At 46.8% G+C, this 19755-nt stretch overlaps 1 long non-coding RNA gene across 1 annotated transcript in view; it reads right to left on the bottom strand.

Moving 5' to 3' along the window:
* Positions 1–3852: 3852 nt before the first annotated feature.
* Positions 3853–19755, bottom strand: part of LOC138301228 (uncharacterized) — a 37898-nt gene continuing 21995 nt past the window's right edge. Inside the window, exon 2 of the long non-coding RNA XR_011205066.1 lies at positions 3853–6230. This is a non-coding gene — a long non-coding RNA (uncharacterized lncRNA). The remainder of the gene's footprint in view (positions 6231–19755) is intronic.

Here is a 19755-nt window from a genome sequence, read left to right as displayed (position 1 = left end):
TTTACCTCTCTAATCTTGACCTCTTTCCCTCCCCTGACCCACCCCCTCCATCTGCTAAGAGTCCCAAGAGCACCTCAGCCACCACCAGCCGAGCTTCGAGTGTCACTGTGGTGCATGGGTTCTGGAGCCCACCCTTTGGCAGCAGTGCCACTTCCATCAGCAGCAAGGGGACAGCCAGCCCCCCCCCCAGGCAAGAGGACCCGGAAACTCAAGGGCTGCCGTGAGAGGAGTGCCACGGCTGCCCCCAAGGACCAAAGTTCGGCCACTTCACCTGCCACAACATCCAGGGGAGGCAAGGGCCAGAGAGCCTCTTCTAAGGAGCGAAAGGGCAGCAGGGCGGAGAAGTCAGCCAGCAGGAGCGCGGAGCAGGAGGGACCCACAAGCCCCATCCCGGCTGTAAGGGAGGACACCAAAGGGCCCAGGACTTAGTCACCAAAGGGTCCAGCAACTGCACGGTCGGAGGGCGACTGAGCAGGGAGTCCAGGCCAGGTCTGGCTCCCATGAATTACTGGACAAGCACCGCTGAACAGGGCCCCGCCGTGCAGAAGAGCACCGCTGAACAGGGCCCCGCCGTGCAGAAGAGCACCGCTGAACAGGGCCCCGCCGTGCAGAAGAGCACCGCTGAACAGGGCCCCGCCGTGCAGAAGAACACCGCTGAACAGGGCCCCGCCGTGCAGAAGAGCACCGCTGAACAGGGCCCCGCCGTGCAGAAGAGCACCGCTGAACAGGGCCCCGCCGTCTCAAGCACCGCTCCGCTGGGCCCTGCAGTCTCAAGCACCGCTCCGCTGGGCCCCGCCGTCTCAAGCACCGCTCCGCTGGGCCCTTCCGTCTCAAGCACCGCTCCGCTGGGCCCCGCCGTCTCAAGCACCGCTCCGCTGGGCCCTTCCTGTCAAGCACCGCTCCGCTGGGCCCTTGCTGTCAAGCACCGCTCCGCTGGGCCCTTCCTGTCAAGCACCGCTCCGCTGGGCCCCGGCGTCTCAAGCACTGCTCCGCTGGGCCCCGCCGTCTCAAGCACCGCTCCGCTGGGCCCTTCCTGTCAAGCACCGCTCCGCTGGGCCCTTCCTGTCAAGCACCGCTCCGCTGGGCCCTTCCTGTCAAGCACCGCTCCGCTGGGCCCCGCCGTCTCAAGCACCGCTCCGCTGGGCCCTTCCTGTCAAGCACCGCTCCGCTGGGCCCTTCCTGTCAAGCACCGCTCCGCTGGGCCCTTCCTGTCAAGCACTGCTCCGCTGGGCACCGCCGTCTCAAGCACCGCTCTGCTGGGCCCCGCCGTCTCAAGCACCGATCCGCTGGGCCCTTCCTGTCAAGCACCGCTCCGCTGGGCCCCGCCGTCTCAAGCACCGCTCCGCTGGGCCCTTCCTGTCAAGCACCGCTCCGCTGGGCCCTTCCTGTCAAGCACCGCTCCGCTGGGCCCTTCCTGTCAAGCACCGCTCCGCTGGGCCCCGCCGTCTCAAGCACCGCTCCGCTGGGCCCCGCCGTCTCAAGCACCGCTCTGCTGGGCCCTTCCTGTCAAGCACCGCTCCGCTGGGCCCCGCCGTCTCAAGCACCGCTCCGCTGGGCCCTTCCTGTCAAGCAACGCTCCGCTGGGCCCCGCCGTCTCAAGCACCGCTCCGCTGGGCCCTTCCTGTCAAGCACCGCTCCGCTGGGCCCCGCCGTCTCAAGCACCACTGGCACAATGACAGTGCTGGATATGTGTCGAGCTACTGTTCACGGTTCACTGTGCCCACCATGCCTCCTCCTTGACCAGTGGTGACTGTTATCCACCTGATGGACTGTGGCTTTGCACTCCCCAGGATGGCACAGTGGGCAACCCACCCACTGTAGAGACTTGAGAGACTGTGGCTTTGCACTCCCCAGGATGGCACAGTGGGCATGGTGGCCCCTTCGTGGATCTGGCGTCGTGGACTCATGTGGCTGTGGTGCCCCCCCCTTCCCTTCCCCCTGAGGTGCCTGTAGTTTTGCCATCAGATGCCCCTGCAGTGTTCTCTCCAAAGACTCAGGTCTCCTGTGTGGGCTTTGCCCTTGTGTTGATACACTTTGGCCCACGGACACTTGGAATTTTGTTAAATGTGCAGGACTAATTGCCTCGGTTTATCGATTGCACTAAATATTGAATTGAATTATTTAAATTTTTATTGCTATTTGACCATGACTTATCACTGGCTATTTTTACATAAATTTTGATTCACAATTTAATTATGTCTTTGCATTTTTCAGCGGGGGTTTGGGCGGTGTCACTGTGACTTGTTGCTCTGCATTGGTGTGTACATAGTTTGGTGGGGGTGGGGGGTCGCATATGTGTGTGCCGTAACCCTTCCTCCTCCCCCCTCCCCTGTGTCGTAGGTGCGGTACTCACCGTTGTCGTCTGCGCCGCCGTTCGTACTCGTGGTAGATGAGCAGGTAGACGAGAGCAGGTAGTATGTTTCATTCGGGTTCCATGCTGTCCTCCTTCCTCGTGGAGTGCGTAGAGGTGAGCGTTTTCCCGTTCGTAGTCTGTTTCCACCGTGTTTTTATCGGCGGTGCTCCCGCCCCGGAAAAGGTGGCGGATTGGTGAGTTGTGATAGTGTGGGTGGCACATTGTCTGCCGCCTGTCTGTTGGCGGTGACCGCCGCGCTGTTTGTTTGTCCCGCCGTGGCGGTCGGAGTGTTAAAGTGGCGGGCTGTGTTGGCGGTTCCCGCCAGGGTCAGAATTCCATTTTTTGGACCGCCGGCCTGTTGGCGGGTTGGCCACCGCTTTATCACCGACCGCCAGGGTTAGAATCACCCCCATAGTATTTTTAATCAAACTGATGTGTTGTCTTTGATTATTCAGAGAAAAGTTATGGGTGGATAAATATATCTTTTAACAGTGTTCAGAAAATGAAATTCAGGTTTTAAATTTAGTAACAATGTGTATTGGTTTTATGTACTTTAATTCATATTGTGATCATTTAGGACTTTGAAAATCTTATAAGACTTTTATACCAGATTCAAAGGTTGGCAGACAGGGCACTTTATCACATTTCCAGTCGAGCTGACAATCAGCTTTCTGTCAGTGGAGTCCCCATTGGCTCCTTTGATGGAAAACTTCCTCCATTGGCCTGATGGAATAGAGGCTATCAGAGGAAGGGCATTACACCTCCTGCCCTGTTTAGGGAAGACAGTGTGATTCCCTTTTTTCTTCCCTGGGAGATAAAAAAAACTAATTGAAAAAAACTCTCAGAGTGTGAGGGTCATTATTTTTTTTGTAAGCAGATTTCATTGGATTTTGATCTAGAGAGGTAAATTAGAAAAACAATGGGGAAAGACAATGGAAGCATAGCTTGCTCATTCACGAATGTCCTGTGGATAGAATGTCACATTATGCATATAGGTATCAGCAGAGCTATAGCTAGTGCAACATATCCTTCTGAAACCCCTCTTCACTCCCCACCCACCCCTGAATTGGAATGTCATGTTATAATAGGAGAACTATCTAGTGGAAGATTACGAACCTGTTGGTCTAAGGACCAGTGTAAGCCACAAGAGATGGTCCTGGGGGTGTTAGCTATGTCTGGTATACCAGATGAGGGAAGAATGAGTTCAGGTGGGTAGACATCAATTATAGCCCTGGTGTGCATGCACCTGGACAGGCGAGGCCTCCTGCGAGGACAGATCTGGATTCTTCAAATTGTCGATCATTGTAGCCCGCCAAACTTAATAAAGAATTGGATTGTAAACAAACATCCAGAACGTAATTTTATACAGTTCGAACGAACGCGAGTTTTGGGCACCCAACAGTGATCTAAAAACATGGCCCTTCATATTAGAACAAAAAAGATTTAACAAAAAAAAGACACAACAACACAATTGAAAACAGGCACAGCACCCAAATAACTTCAGGAGTAATGTAAAGAAAAATAGTTTATTAAAGAACAAGATCTGAGGATACATCACAACAAAGTACAACCCAACGAAACTTGTGATAAACGCATAATAAAAGGGTGACAAAAACCTGAAGAAAGCATTTTTTTCACTTTGATCACTGTCGCCACACCCAAATACCCACCCATTCTCCCCCATCTCTTGATGAAATTCCACACTTGGGTATACACCACCTTGTCTTCATGTGTTTCAACCATCACTTTCTTGCACCCAGGCCTCGGTAATTCTGTGTACCATACTCTCCTTGTAAATGCATAACCTCACTCACTTAGGAAAGTGGGGCTGGATGATCACATACCTCAAATGAACGCTTAACCAAGACCCATTATCAACATGCCACTTTTCTTTCCAACTCTACATTACCTTCTTTCTCGAGCATATCTAACATTCCAACTCTTTCTAGTTTTTGACACCCATCTCTTACCCAGTGGCCTCTCCAGAACACCAGACTCTATCTCTCTGTCTCTCTCTCTCTCCCTCGCTCTCTCTCACACACACACACACACACACACACACACACAACACACACTCACACACAAGTTATCTCTCTGTACTTGTCTCCACCAATGCCCGAACTATGAGTACTTGCCTATCAAAGCTTCATATTGTAATTTCCTTCACTTTGTACTGTAAAACTTAATATGTAGCAGTTTCTACAACCCCACTAGAGCCATTATGTTTATAATGATATATCAAATAAATTAAAAAATAGATAAGTAAATAAATAAGTTGCACACATACTCCGGAGACAAGAGCTCACAGACGCATGAGCACCGTGAGATGGAGAGTTTCAGGGGAAATGTTACTGCATCACCCAGCCACACAATACATAGAGACACCAGCGTCCCATCAGCTTCCTGATGATCCCCACTAGCATGACATGAGACACATACACGGGTGTTATTTAATCACTGTAACAGGGCCTGGGTCTTTGGGAAGACAGAAGTCTTTCACATGCAAGCCAAAGACAAGGTGCACATTTGCCAGTCACAAGATGGACCCTTGATGGGTTGGATCTGCAAGATACCCTAGAGCTCGAAGTGGATTCTTGTTCCTCCTCATCCTCCACTATAATGTCTCTTCCTGCCTTCCCCAGGAGCATGCCTCTCAGAGCAGCCATGTACGATAAGACTGGCATCTCCTCTTTCCGTTCCTGTCCCTCGGTTGCACATTGTCACATGCGACACACCCTCTTTCTCAGCTGGTGTCTTTACTCAGCGCTTTGCCTCTCCCATCCTTACTCCCCTTACCAGAAGTACCTTCATCTGCAGCTCCTCGCCGCTATATCAAACCCACTGGTCCAGCTGTCCATTTCAACAGAATGTAAAGACAAGAAGCAAAATGTTCCATGTCAGAAGGCCCACACCACGCTTTGACAGCATCCATGTTACGCTTTGATAGCATCCATGTTATGCTTTAATAACATCCATGTTACGCTCTGACACCATCCATGTCACACTTTAATAACATCCATGTAACGCTTTCACAATATCCATGTTATGCTTTAATAAAATACATCTTATGCTTTCACCACATGCATGTTACATTTTGATAACATCCATGTTACTGAAACCAGCTTAAACTGCACTAATATTATCTGGATCTTAGACCATTCACAAAAGGTTTGAACATTAGTGAATATTCATGCATTGGTTCTATTGGACTTAACCACCCATTAATTCTTTCCTTTCATTAAAAGGGTGTGGACGTCCCATGTGGCAAGTTGATGCCTCTTGTCTCCTCCCTCTGATACTGTTCTTCTGTGGGGACTCACCTCGACCTTTTGCAAATTGATGCAACCTGTGCAGATGAGGCTGGGCTACCGAAACACATCCTGATGGACATCCTTTTTACAAGTCCTTCCGGGAGCAATTCTCATTTTTCCATTTCTGGGTTATGTGTCCTAGCTCAGGCTAATGTCAGAGAAATGTTATTGTCTCTTTGGTTGTGTTTTGTAAATTCCTTTGCCCTTTTCCATTTCTCCTAAGGGTGGTTAAGAGAAGCAACATCTCACGCACTGGGGTCTGATGTCCAAGCTTCATTGGTTTCCTCACAGCTGTGACTTTAGAATTGGCTGTGCTCACTTCTGGAAAATATCAGCCCGTGACCCTGTTGGAGTCTTGCTGATGGGAATGGTACCTGCACGTACAAAGGGCCAGTTGGAGTTGTGACAGCAACACAGGACGTGTACAGTGATTTTATGGTGCATTTAAGGAGTCTCCTCAGGCCTTCCTGACAATTCTCCCAGGTTTCCTCCAGTCTCTGTAGCGCTCTCTCCTCACCGGCTGCATAGGAGACCTTGTGAAGCTTGCACGAGGCGACCACGAGCACCTGCAATCGGAAGTCATAGCACAGTCAATATAAAGCACACTTCAGTAGCAGGACACACAAAGAACTGCATTCATATTAACAGTCTGATGGGTATTTTGAAAGGGGACACAATAGCTTTGCACAATAATACACTACTATATTTGGTGCAGTTCGTTTTTTTGGCTTTTTTGCCAAAGTGCTGAATTTTCTGTAAAATGACTCCTTTGACAAAATGCGAACCCACGATTATAATTCACTGTACTACAACTGGCACCCCAATAAGATAAGGCAATACCTTAAAATACAATCTGTACTTTTTCACAAAGTGTAGTATGCTGTGTTTGCCAATTTTGTTTATGGCACTGATGAACAAGGCAGTCTAAGATGCCACCAGCAGCCCAGCATGATCCAGTCCCAGCCCTCTGCCAAGACTCAGAACACATCACCCTTCACAAGCACTTCTTTCAATACTGCCCTGCCATGATGGCATGGTGCAGGAAAGGGAAACGTGTTCTCCCAGTGTTTCCTAGATGTCTGTGAGCACAGATTACTGCAGCAATAGGTGTTGTGCACAGCTCAGTTTTAGCAATAAGTGGCCGTGCTAATACCGCATTTGTAGGTGGCACTGCCTCTGCCGATCGAGCCCTTGGCTCGTCGGAGAAGACGTAAAGGGCGGAACATGTGATGGTCTAGCTAGGGTGGGCCCCTGCAGCCGCAATGGATTCTGGAGAAGGGACAATGTTCTCTCTATTGATCTGGACAACATCGAGAAAGGTTGAAGTAACTTAAAATTAGTGAACTTAAAAGTACTTAACCACACCAAGTACCAAGTGGTAGAAAAAAACAGTACTCGAGGTGCCTCCCAAGCTCCTATTAAGGTGGTTGACTCAAAGAAAGCACTGGCAATTTGATGAAAGTCCTCAGCCACCCAAAGGGCTGACTGCTTTATTCTAGGGCTTCTCCTCACATTGATAAACGTATTCATTATTGTGGGTTGCGACCCTGAAAACAGTAGAGCTCTTCAGGGGATTGAAATAAAAAAGTGACCTAATGATATAGATGATGTGCGTGTTACTGGCATAAAAACAGAGTGAATAGATTGAGTAAATTAAGAATACACAAGGGCACTATTTCTTACCAAGGAAACGGTCAACATGTTTCTGTCTTAAATACTGCCTTAAGAAAAGGCGTTTTGGGCGTTCATCAGGACCAGACCCTCTGGGTGTGGTAGTTACTCCATAGAGTGTAATAAATTAAAGATACAAAATGTAACATCTATCATTCAAAAGGTATTTACATTGCTGCTTGGAATCATTGGACTTCATTCACAAAGATAACTTACACTTTTGATTAAGTTTACACTTTTGAGTAAGTTTACTGCTTTTTGTTGTTCACTTTTGTAGTAACTTACGCTTTTATAATAGATCCAGCACTACATATGGCCAACCTCTGGTACTGCAACACTCTCCCATAGAAAATAATGGAAGTAAGGACTTAAAATAAAATCCCATAAGAAATTATGTTAAGTTATTTTAGATAGTTAAAAAAATATAAATAAATATAAATCAATGTTCAAAAATATATCTTAAAAAGTCCGTATTTGTGATTTACCGATAAAAAATATTTACTACCATATTTGAATTTAAAAAATAATATAACAAAATGTATTTCAAAATGTAACAATAAATTAATGTATTACATTTATTGTTACATTATGTAATACATGTATTGTTACATTATTTTTAAATTCAAAACAGGCTAATAAAATTTACAATTAAATGATAAATAAGCACTATTTTTATAGGTATTTAACAGCAAAGTACATGCAATTTTAACTTTCTAAAATTATTTGAATTAAATTAACAGTATTTCCTGTGGGGTTTTAAGTCCCTATTACCGTTATTTTTTATGTCAGGGAATTCAGTACCAGTGGTTTCGTATGTTCAGTGCATGACTTACTATAAAAGTGTAAGTCACGACAAAAGTGCAGTTTGTGAATACCGAAAAGTAGCAAACTGACTCAAAAGGGTACAGTTGCTCAAAAGTGAAGTTTGTGAATCAAGTGCCTTGCATGGGCTATGCATACATCATCTCATGGGACCTAGAATGGAAAAAGTACTAAGAGACACACAGAGTAACAGTCTGTTCTTTCTCTTGGTGACATTCTCCTTATGAATTAAGGACTATGAGTTGGTGTCACCACAAAGTCATTCTTGAAAATACTGTGAACAAGGCTGCTGTGTCAGCCGAAACGCGTTGTGTTCGGATTAAATTGATTTTTTCTTTCTCTTGAAACCTGAGTGTGCAAGCATTATCATTTTTCTTTGTTATATTAATTACCGGCTTGCTCGTACCGGTTCTCGCACCACCCCTTTGGGCTGATTGAGGTCTATTTTCGAGCACTTTGATTTTTATATATATATATATATATATATATTTTTTTTTTTTTTTAAGTGTCCCAAACAAAAATGGCTGCCAAAAGGAAGGTAAGAAAATGCAACCAAAATGGTTAAAATCCCAGTTCAAAATGGCTGCTCAAAGCTATTATAATAGTCTCTGTGTCAGAAGCTTTTTAAAAAAAATATTATACATCCTCCAGCGTAAGATATCCTTGAATAAACTCACACTGAAACGAGCTAACGTGTTTCTTCAAAAACAAACTACACTTCCCATCGCGCACTGCGCACACGATTGTACATGCACGTTGAATTAAATATAATGTGCGCGTGGATATGCAGGCGTCGCTCCAAACAGGTGTGCAACAAACCGAAGACGAAAACGCTTGTAACTTTGAATAAAAATAACTTGCAATGCGCCGCAACACCCAGTGTCGTTTCAAAGCAGCGAACTCGCGTTTTTCAGGAACAAGGAAGCCGAAGCCTCTATCCAGGAAAGAAATGAATTTGCACGACAAACCGAAGACAAAAACGCATGTAACTTTTAATAACAATAACATGCGATGCGCTGCGACACCAAATGTCGTTTCAAAGCGGCGTAACTCACAGTTTTCAGGAACAAGGAAGCTGCTATCCAGGCAAGAAATGAATTACCCCGGTGAGTTTCTCCTTTAAAATATTCTGCCTTTTATCGTCAGTGAGTTCGTCTCACACAAACCCCACTCCTGGAACCAAAGGTGGAGTGGTGAAGTGGAAGGAATCACAGTGGAAGCTCTTCTAGGCGATGAGTATTTATTTTAGAGTAAAGCGTAGAAGATAGACGAACCCACGACCGAGGCCCTCGATCAGCTCCTCGCCCTCGGAACAACTGACTCAAAAGAACCAGCCGTTAAATGGCACGAGGAGATAATCGAAGGCCGCAATACAAAATTCTAAGATACGTCATAGAACATTATACATCATAGAACATTGCAGAAAAGATAATACAGTAAGCATACTACAAAGACCCAGGAGAAGATGCAGGGTCTCTGTTTGGTTTCAATCTGGGAGCACTGTGAACAAATAAGCACATTTAACTTTATTATTAAAGTAAGGCCCATATTTATACTTTTTTAGTGCCGCTTTTGCGTAATTTTTTGACACAAAAGCAGAGCAAACTTACAAAATACAATTATATTTTGTAAGTTTGCGCCACTTTCGCATACAAAAATGACGCAAATGCTGTGCTAAAAAGTATAAATATGTGCCTAAGTCTTTACCCAGGATCAATTGATAAACATATTGACTTAAGGGACTGGGGGAACCCCAGCAAACTATTCTGCTAGTGTACAGAATGCGGCTATAGCTATTGTTGTAAATGTTTTTTTTTTTCCTCTTTCCTCCCTCTTGCGTTAGAATATCACTTAAAAGTACCACATCAATCAAGCACCACTTACAAGGCTTCATTGGACCTTAGTGCCGCAGCCTGGAAGCCCTGTGTGTCCATCATCGAAGTAGAAGGTCCCTCTGCTCTTGGGCAGGAGTCAGTGAGGTATCTTAGTCTGTTGTCTTGTCTTGTCTTGTCTTGTCCAGGGTCTATTTGGTGTCTGAGCCTGTTGTCTAGTTTAATGTATTAGTTTGTTGCCTTGTAGTTATGACATATGTGTGCTCTAGATTCCTTATTGATGCTGCCTAGAATGTTGCGTGATGACACTGGGGAGGTTGATGAGGCCCAACTGTACTCTCCTGGGCTCTCTAATTCTATGTCTTATAATTATATTATTGATCAAATAAATAGAAGTATTTTTTACTAATACTTCAACCTTCGTAACCACGTGTGGAGTCACTTCAGTCAGTGCTACTCTGGAAGCAAATTTTCATTTGGGATCATTAACTTTCCAGAGTGGTGAGTATACTGAAAAGAATATTCAGTGTGTGACCAACAATTTGGCATTATAAACAAATGTGTTTAGTAGAATTTTAAGTTGATAAGCTAACCAATGTGAATTCCCTGAACCAATTGCTCCTCTTACCACAAAGAGAAGAGAGAGAAATCTCACAAGATTGTTCTTACAAGTATTTAAACCTCAGACTTCTCTTCTGTGGAATGTTGGCTCTTGCTGTCTGCTTAAGCAGTGCTTTGTTTATTATGAAATAAGTGCATGAGGACATAACTTCCTTAAGACTCCACCACCAAAGCTCTGACAACCAAGGCTTGCTGAATACCAAGTGCTGACTCCACCTAATGGTTCCTTCTGCCACAAGTCATCTCTCTTTATCACAATGTAAGTTCTTTTTTATTTTTTTGTATTCCTGTGTTCTCCCTTTGTCACTGTTGTCCTATCTATGGCTTCCACCTCCTTTCTCCCTTTTCTGACTTCTCTCTCCTGCTCTGTGTCAAAGTCCAAAAATGAGTGCTGGTGCCCACCAACAGAAATTACAGGCACAAATTAGGAAATGTCCTCATCCTATGAAAACTTCTTGAAATTGTTCTTTATTTTAAGTTTACAAGCATAGAAAGACAGTAATTACAGGTCGTTAGGATGCCAATATTATCCGTAGACATTTTTTACAATTCAAATGCCATTGTAGTAAGATTGGAATTTCAGGAGTCAAGTGTGTGTTATATGTTCATTTGCGGTATGGGGGCCTCCACAGGGATCACTGACCGGTGCCAGGGAACGGACAATGTTGGTGGTTCATCCTATGAAAGTTAAATCTCACCTTAACTGTGTGAGTCTCAGACACACATACGGCCTATTGCATCACTCCTATATTTTTATGGGTGAGCGCAAAGCACTCCGTCCCATGCTGTAATCTCTTTTTGGGCTTCTAACCACGCCCATGTCACGTCAGTCACTTTCATTGGTTCGTGGGCTTGCCTTTTAAAATCTGCTTGCTTTCATTTGTTAAAGGCATGCATACGTCATGCCTTTTCTGGTGTTTAGCGCACCTACACAGCACCGGTAAAATACAGAAACCATTTGAGGCTTGATATTTTCAGCATGGTTTCTGGACTACGTTATCTTTTTAGTTTCCACGCAGCGCAATCGCGCTGAGGTTTACATAACGCAATTGCGCTTGGTTTTTCCGTTTTCAATTTTAGCACGATCACGCTGCATTTTACATAGCGCGATCGCGCTGTGTTTTTTTTCTTGTCATTTGTGTGCCAAGAAAATTCTGGTTCAGAGTTTACAACGCTAATGCTTCCATTTTCTTACGATAATGGCATTACTCCTAGTCCTACTCCCTCGCCTTCCTTTTAACCAATGAGGCCTCCTGCCTCCCCCCTAGACCCTCCCTTCCCCTTTCAAAAACCCCCCCACCCTTATCCCCTCCTGTACAAAAACCAAGCCCAAGCCGCAACTCGGACAGTCCGTACCGGGAGGGTGGGAGGGAACGGAAAAGGAAGGCGAGGGAGTAGGACTAGGAGTAATGCCATTATCGTAAGAAAATGGAAGCATTACCTCCCGTCCCTCCCTCGCCTTCCTTTTAACCAATGAGACATAGCAAGAAAAACACACAGGAGACGGACATCGAGTTGCAAGACCCCTAGTTAATATCCTGCACCAAGAACATCCCAAACATTATCTCATAGAGGATAAGACCCGGTGACCAAACACCGACTCCAAACCATCCAAGTCCGACAGCCTATAATGACGCACAAACGCCGAAGGAGAAGCCCAAGCGGCGGCCCTGCAAATCTCCACCACTGAAGTCCCCTGAAGCTCTGCCACCGTCGCCGCCATGCCTCTGGAAGACCTCCCCTGAATCCCTAGAGGAGGAACCACCTCTTTCAAGGAATAGGCCAACAGAATCAAAGATCGAACCCACCGACTCAAGGAAGCCGTGGAAGGTTTCTCACCTTAGCGCGCCGGACCAAAAGTAACAAACAGTGAATCCCCTGTACGAAAAGGAGCCACCGCCCGCAGATACTCCAACAAAACCCTACGTACATCCAACGAATGCAAACGGACCTCCTCCCCTGATGAGGGATCCGGACAAATTGAAGGAAGGATGACCGCCTGCCTGGAATGGAACGAAGAATTGACTTTTGGAATAAAGGAAGGCACCGGAACCAGAACCACCCTATCGGGAAAATTCTTACAAAAAAGGAAAGGAACATGCCAATGCCCCCAATTCCCCCAACCGACGAGCCGAAGTAATGGCGACCAAAAAGAACGTCTTCAAAGATAGACGTCGCAAATCACAGTCCCCCAATGGGTCAAAAGGGGCCCCCGTCAACACATCCAAAACCAAGGACAGATCCCATGAGGGAAAAGAACGTACCGGGCGAGGAAATAAATTAATAAGCCCCTGAAAAAATCCAGGCATCAATCGCCCTTCAACTTGAAGATTACGCCATGGTCCCTAAATGCCTGAATAGCCGCCCACTGTACCCGAAGAGAAGCCACTGACAACCCTAAACGAGCACCGTCCTGCAGGAACTGCATCACCTCAAAGAGAGAAGCGCAGGAAGGATCCAACTCACGACTTAAGCACCAAGACGAAAACACCTTCCACTGTCTACCATAAGAAAGCAAAGTTGAACGTCTCCATGAAGCCAGCAAGGTAGAACTCAAAGCCACTGGCACCTAACAGAAACGCCCTGAATAGTTGAAACGGAGGGAATGCATATAAAAGGCCCTGCGGCCAAGGACATGACATCCCGTCCACCTCCCATGCTTGGGGACACCGAAACCGGGAGCAGAAGCACTCCACTATCGCATTCTCTACTGACGCAAACACATCCAGCACTGGAAGACCCCAAAGCCGAACCAGATGCCGAAACAGAGACCTCCGGAGAGAGAAAAGTTGAGAGGAAGGAATCACGCTGCTCAGTAGATCCGCCCGAACATTTACCACTCTCGCCGAATGACATAAGCCTCGGCCACTAAGTCGTCTGTGCGAACCAGAACCGCCAACCCCCTCAGGGAATCCTGGAAATGGACCAGAGCCAGGAATATAGCCCGCAATTCTCGCCAATTAGATGACCGACTCGCCTCCCGAGGGGACCAAAACCCCCCAATCTGAGCTGACCCCATCCATGCCCCCCAACCGGAGAGGCTGGCATCCGTCGTCACCACCACGGGTCTCAGAGGTGACAAAGACACCCCTACCCTCAGGTGGTCTGCATCCAACCACCATTGCAACTCTCTGTGAATCAATCCGGACCCTGGAACCCCGTCCTTCAGAGAACCGGACCCTGGATCCCACCTACTCAAGAACCACGTCATCAAGCACAGGGGATGGAAACGTGCCCAAGAACCCAAATTATCACTGACGCCAAATGTGCAGTCGCAACCATAGAAGAGCTCGGGGAGCAGACAGTAACCATACCTTCTTTACCAAAGCCTGGAGAGCATCCAACCTTTTTTCAGACACAGTCACCAACCCTAGAATAGGCTGAAACCGAGCCCCTAGAAAAACCAGATCCTGGGACGGCACAAAGTCCGATTACACCCAATTGATCAAAAACCCGTGTTATTGCAGGACCCCCAGAACTTGGGCCACCTGCCTCTGCAAAAGGTCTCGTGAATGGGCATGAATCGAAATGTCGACTAGAAAAGGGTGCAGAAACACCCCTTCTGAATGAAGCAAAGCCACTAGAGGAGCCAGCATATTCGTGAAAATTCGGTGAGAAGATTTCAGACCGAAAGGCAGAACGCAAAACTGGAAACGATCCTGCCCCACAGCAAACCTCAGGAACTTTTGAGAGGACCATGCCCCCGGTACGTGTGGGTAAGCATCCGGCAGATCCAGTGACACCAGAAAATCCCCTTGCCCGACCAATGGAAAAATAGTCCGAATGGACAGCATGCGGAAATGCCCTGTCCTGATCCAGGTATTCACCTCCTTCAGATTGAGCACCGGTTGAAAATCCCCCTGAAACTTTCCGCACAAGAAACAAGACCGCATAAGTGCCCTGACCTCGGTCGTCTAGCGGAACATGGGAAATGGCCCCCATGACCAGTAAGTCCCGCACTCCGTCCAATAATGCTCCACTCCAAGACCCCTCTGAAGGCAGAGGTGTGGGATGCACCCCGGAATCTGGAGGAACCGCCACAAAATCTATGACATAACCATTGGTCATCATGTCTAGTACCCAATGATCGGTTACACTGTCCTCCCAAGCTGAAAGAAAGTGACACAGTCATCCCCCAACCGGCCCTCTGCCAGGCCCACAGCGAATGCCAGGACCCCTTCTTGAAACCACCCCGGGTCTCAGGAGTAGACTTCTTAGGTGAAAAACGCGGATGAAAACGCCGTCTCCTAAACGAAAAGGATTTAGCAACCCTAGTAGGAGAAGATCTGGAATGCTTCTTCCACCCTTTACCCGAAGAAGAAACCCCTTTATAAGGTAAGGCATGCTTCCGCTCCTTAAACGCCTTGGAAAGTATGGATGGTAATAGTTCTCCAAACAAGTTACAACCCTCAAACGGCAGTCTCAACAAGGCCGCCGTTTCCCCTGGATCAGCCTTCCATGAACGCAACCAGAGGGACCTACGAGCCCCAATCAAAGACCCAGATGCCAGAGCCGAAGTACGGACTATATCTGAAGACACATCCGCCAATAATCTGGCCAGCTGTTCCATACCAGCCAGGAGCTCCGAACACTCCGCCCCTTCCTGTACAGCCACCGCCAGTTTATCAAAGCCTTGAACCAATGATTGTGACGCATAAGCAGAATAAATCCCTGCCTCAGCGCCAGATTCTCCGCTGCAAAAGCCCTCTTAAGACCTGAATCCACTTTACGGTCTGTGGCATACGTAGGCACACAATCCTCCGGATTGACTGCCGTTTTGCCAATTAGAGTAGCCAGAATAGAGTCCAGGCGTATTGAAGGAGGAAAAACCCCCTCACCCTCAAGTAAGTAAAGTTACTGAAGGAATCGTGGAACCTGAGCCTTCTCCACATCCTTCCACTCACGAAACACCATATCCTTCACAGGTCCCTGGAAAGGCATGGCAAACATAAAAGGCGTCTGATATTTGAGGAAATAAATGAGACTCTGAGTTTGTAGGTTGAAACACAGGGAAACCTAAACTGTCCCGAACATGTGTCATCACTTCCCACATTACCTCTTCTGGAAACCTATTTCCCCCCAGATGACGTTGATGGGGCCTCATCCTCACTCTCCGATGAGGATTTCCTTGCCGCTACCGATGAGTGCGCACGCTTAGACTGATCAGTCCTGGCCACGCCAGCTTGCAGTGCCCTGGTGACAGCCATTTCACCCATATCCTGCACTTCCTCACTAGACATGAGGGGAGTACCCCTGCCAGGTACCTGTGGGTTCTCAGGAAGAGCAATGCTACCCTCCCCTCCCACCTCCGAGGAGGAAGAAGAGACAACCACGTCCCTTTGCTGGAGCTTTAGGCATGGTAACCAAAATAACACTGCCTTTCATTCCAAAACACTACCCTACATATAGGACCCTGGTCCTCCCTAACAGGGCTCCACCAAACCCTAAAAAGGTCACAATCCTTGTAAAAATCCAAAAAACCACGGGCAGAACGCCCGTCCTACCTGACCAGCATCCAAAAATTGAAGTTCCTCGGTCCTCGCGGCTCCGCGGCGCGGAAACCCGGAAACTAACGCCCCAGCCACAGAGGGCCGGCTGACCCCGTCAGCCGGCCCCCAGTACACGCCTCTCGAGCAGCCATGCCGTTCGCTCAAGACGTGACCCAGCCGTAGCACTCCTCGCAGAGCACCGCGTCCCGAGGAGTGCCTCCATCGACGACCTCCAGGCCCCGCCGTGCAGGTAAGAAAGGGAAAGAAAACCGTCTAGCGTGGGCTAGACAAAAGAACAGGAGGGGATAAGGGTGGGGGGGGGTTTTGAAAGGGGAAGGGAGGGTCTAGGGGGGAGGCAGGAGGCCTCATTGGTTAAAAGGAAAGCGAGGGAGGGACGGGAGGTAATAGCTATGACTCGAGCAAATGCGAGACCCGTTGCATTGCAAATGCTTGTTCACTATGCAACATGAGTATGTATGAAGCTGCAGTGCACGAATGATAAGAAATCCAAGCACACCATTATCTCTAATGCTGTCCTTCAAGGTGGAACTGTTTTTATCTTGGTTGTGGTGTGAGATGTGTCAGGTGTTGTCATTTCACAGTTTGCTCTCCTGCAATGCTATTGGTGTAAGCACAGACCGTTTGGGAGGGCACATAGCGGCCCTACCACAGGAGTGAATTAAGAGGACACATGCCATGAGTAGAACAGATGTGTGTGACTTTACTTAAAAAATTGTCTGTTTGCAGTGTGTGAAGCGCCATCTGCGACATGGTTGGATCTCGGTAGCTGGTTGTTGTATCTGCCCATTGCATATCAGGCAGTACCAACACCTGACTAGATATGTCTCTGATGTCGTGGTAGGTGTGGTTCATGTAAGAGTCTTAAAAGTGATGTGTGAATTAGCAATAAATGGCACATGTATGTTTTCTGTCTGTGGCAAATATGCATGGTGTGCTTCTGTGAAAAGCAGGTTAGTGGTGTGGTCCTGCGTTCACTTAAAGTATTTGGTATGCTCCTGTGTGATTCGGAGGAGCGGGATACCCCATCATGGTCCATAGGTGCCAAGTTTTCAATGTAAGTATGTGTGCCATTTCTAGAAATTCAATGTGATTATGTGTGACATTTCAATGATGAATGTCTGACACTTTGAGCACTCGTCGCGAGTAGCCCAAATCAGTCATGTACATGTAAGCAGATGAATTTCACCAAGGTCCCCTGTTTGTGAACTGTAATGATTGCCCTAAAATGGCTGTAACGCACCTGAAGTGACTATGTTCGGTCTACAACCTATGACAGGATTGTACTGAAAACCACCCTAAACTGCACCACCCTAAACAAATGGAAAGTAATTACCATGCAAGGTGCAAACTGAGGTGTAAACTGCAATGGCAATGTGTAGTCACATAAATAAAGAACACTTGTATATTACTGTAAGATCCTGCCCCATGTCCTCAGCGTGCAATGTCTGCTTGCTCCTGGGTATTTCAGAGTGGGAATGGAATCCCCAGGTTAAGGACTCTCTTGGAAGGAACACAGCTGATAAACCAATAGTAATAGTATCATTCGGAAAGCCCATCTTCCCACACCCCTGCCAAGTTTTCATTCAGCGACTTTTAATCTTGCTTAGTTGATTGTAAAACCAGGACTACAAGTCCCAGAATGCTCGTAAACAAACTGGACGGAAGCAGCAAATCACACGTGGAGATGAGAAACTTGGTTGCTATGTCCATGCCTTTATCCTTATTTGTGTGCATCGATTCCTCCAAATCTGCACTTTCCTACAAGCCACATACGCTCCTCACTACAATAGGGTTTTCACAGCCAGCCCTTCCCCCACCCCACTCAGGCCTGCCTCTGTTTCCATATGGGACTGTCCCAAATTGCACTCATGCTCTTATCTGACAGCTTCTTCTCCACGACCAGTATCTGTTCTGTTGAGGATTTTTAGGTGTCTTGGGACTTTGGGTTGTGGATAAGAGATTTGCACAGCTCAAGAATCACACATCTACAGGTTGACACGGGGCCTCTCGACAATGACCTCTGGTGCAAAGGTGGCATTGTTGCAATTGTTTATTATTCACCAGGGTTGGTTTTTATGCTGGCGCCAAGTGCTTAGTGAGGTCCATGACTAAAACTCTATGCTTTAAAATTGCAAGAAAACATGTCAAATTGGACAAACCAGTACTAGGGAAAGAGCCTGGTTGAAAAAAATGAATGCAACAAAGGCAAGGTGAAATGTTTCACATTGCACCCCTGGTTTTGGGAGCAAACTTGTGTTTTTAAAAGTCATCCACACATGGGCATTCCGGTGACATTTCACTAGCTGCATGCCAGGCCACACGTTTCTGCTGCCTCCCAGAAAACATGGCCCATCTGATTTGCTTTAATTATGTGGCAGACTATATCTTTCCATGCTGGGGTACCCGGGCTTCGTCCCAGTGATCATCCTCACACTGCGCTGACAGTTTCACGTGAGAGGGAGCTGTCACTTTTAGACGCAGCACGGTTCGACGTGGAAGGCCAGTGGAAGAGAGACTGGACAGCACATGGGCAGTTACATTAAATTACAGTCCGCAGAGAAAGCCTGGAGGACGGCCAGACCTTCCTCCAATAAAAGCAACTGCAGAAAATAAGCGCTGGGAGCTTCCACATATTAAATAAATACTCTTTTTTTTAATTTTAAAGAGACCACCATAATTTACATGATATTTTTTGTACGATTTACATGGCAACAGTGGTCGAAGTGCATTAAATTAAACTATGGGAATGCATTAAAATAAACAACAGGAACTGTGATCCTGAGTCCAATGGGGCGGGGTCAGTGAGCATGGGGGCAGGATCAAAGGCGTGGCTCGAATGAACTAAATATTTTGTAACTATTTTGTTTTTCTTTCACCTTCAAATAACTGCATATAAAATGACACACACCTTAAATAAAAAATAAACGCAATTTAAGCTAATTCATGAGAGATGCATTTTTTATGCTTTGAAACCTCTATTGGTTAATTTGATCACTGTACATATCTATGTGTGTAACCAGAAACCACAGACCTGAATTCTGGTTCGTGCAGTGGGGAACAGTGACTTGTGAGTTTTTGTGACATGAGGTCCCAGCTTGTTACAGAAAGCACTGTGAATATTTATGGCATTACATGCCATATAAGATAGACTGCTACAAAGTACACAAAAAGATTTAGGATTAAGTTAAAAGGTGCTTCCAAAATATAGATCTGAGTAATATGCAGACGGTACCTATTGCAAACATTTTTCCTAACTGCCCTTTAAAAGCTCATCAGGTCACCTCACAATGCCTCTCTACAAGAATACTCTCCAAGTGACTCCATCAATTAATACCAATATCTGCTCCCAAGCTGGCCTTACATTTACAGATTAACCAAATGTACACTTTTACATTTCATTCAGGCAGCAGACGCCCTGAGCAAGAAGGTTTGTTTCTTGTTCAGCTCTCTGCCTCCTTCCTCTCCTTTACAACACAGGAGACTCTCTTCCCTTACACTTCAGCTGAGGCATTTTAAATGTTGGAAATAACGGTCCCTGGACAGTTGCCTTTCAACAGAAAAAGTAGGGGAACTGCTTTTGTCAGATTAAAAAGTATGGGTACGTTGTGCCCCTCAGATCCCACCCTCTTTAACTT

Source organism: Pleurodeles waltl, chromosome 6 (genome assembly GCF_031143425.1).
Source record: "Pleurodeles waltl isolate 20211129_DDA chromosome 6, aPleWal1.hap1.20221129, whole genome shotgun sequence".
Lineage (NCBI taxonomy): Eukaryota > Metazoa > Chordata > Amphibia > Caudata > Salamandridae > Pleurodeles > Pleurodeles waltl.
Note: the sequence above shows the minus strand (reverse complement) of the source record. Positions and strands in the feature narration are given on the sequence as shown.